This window comes from Pteropus vampyrus, unplaced genomic scaffold, assembly GCF_000151845.1.
Source record: "Pteropus vampyrus isolate Shadow unplaced genomic scaffold, Pvam_2.0 Scaffold6, whole genome shotgun sequence".
Lineage (NCBI taxonomy): Eukaryota > Metazoa > Chordata > Mammalia > Chiroptera > Pteropodidae > Pteropus > Pteropus vampyrus.
In genome coordinates, this window is record NW_011888787.1 from 9,530,307 (window position 1) to 9,531,624 (window position 1,318).

The 1,318-nt window shown below is 42.6% G+C and overlaps 1 protein-coding gene and 1 pseudogene across 1 annotated transcript in view; one reads left to right on the plus strand and one right to left on the minus strand.

The window, feature by feature from the left end:
• Window positions 1-1,318, plus strand: part of VAV3 (vav guanine nucleotide exchange factor 3) — a 325,354-nt gene that overhangs the window by 61,205 nt on the left and 262,831 nt on the right. The gene's annotated exons all lie outside the window — the stretch shown is intronic.
• LOC111745550 lies at window positions 692-807 on the minus strand (annotated as a pseudogene).

Here is a 1,318-nt window from a genome sequence, read left to right on the forward strand (position 1 = left end):
CAGCTTAAATTTTTGTGCAAAAATTTTTCTCATTGACATTAAACAATAAAAATGGTACACTAAATAAAGGGAATATACCTGACATTTTAGTTATCAAATTGGCAATTTTGACTGCTGTGTAATTAATTTAGTGAATGAGGACAGTGGGGATTCTGATGATACTGGAAGATGCATAGTTCTTGGGTGGGGATGGGGGTGGGGCATGCTGCCTTTTGCCGAAGGCCAGTCCTAAGGACTTGCTCAAGTAAAGTCTAAGTCATCAGCTGATTTCTTTTTTAACACTTGGCTTATGTCCGGTATGTTCAGCCAAATGCAGGTTGCCCCCTGATATTTTACAGAAAGGTTCTGCAGCTCTCCGGCTCCCTGAGCTGAACATGGTGTGTCTGTTGTCTTGGTGGAATCAGAGTCTCTCACGTGCTGTGACCATGCGGGGCGGTGTGTGGCACCTCCTCTGGAGGGGTGTCACTGACGTGGAGTCTGAGGTGAAAGTGGTTCCCCATTGGGGCAGATGCATCTCATTTCTTGTGTCACCTCACTAAACACCTCAGTGCAATGGCAGTGTTCTGTTGTTACTGCCGAATTGTATCATGGGTAAGTTCTCGTGAGCTCCGCATGCACGATAACGATAAAGCATTTTTATTTCTGCGTGATTCAAGTTAACTAGATATAAAACTTTTTTTATTATTATTTATGCCTACAGCACCTGGACTTCCTAGGTGGTTTCCCATCCAAGTACTAACCAGGCCTGAACCTGCTTAGCTTCCGAGATCAGACATCGGGCTTGTTCAGAGTGGCATGGCTATAGACCATGGACTGTGGCTCCACTGGGGCACGAACCCACGTGTAAAGCAGACGTGCTAACTGCTACACTATGGAACCACATCCTAGATATAAAACTTAATAGTTGTGCAGAAGTATGCCAAATCTGTATGTGTTGAGCAAGAAGGGCATGTGATCAGGGTGGGATTACTATTTAACAAACTGTTAATAATGTTACTTTTATTATAACTCTTTCAAAAGTGTATAGAAATCAGTAGCCAATCACCTGCCCTTCCACTTAGGGCTGTATGACCTTGGGCAAGAGTTTAACTTCTCTGCCTTCGTTTCCTCATCTGTAAAATGGTGATCGGCTAACACGAGACTTCTAGTGAAGGTCGAGTGTGATGTGTGTGTGTATGCACACACTAATGCTTAGAATAGTGCCTAGCACATAGTCAACCTGTATAAATGTTGTTCTTATTATTCCATTTCCTGCATTATTTTTACTACAGCTGATGACAAGTGGTATGAAGTACAATATAAGTATAATCCAGTATCG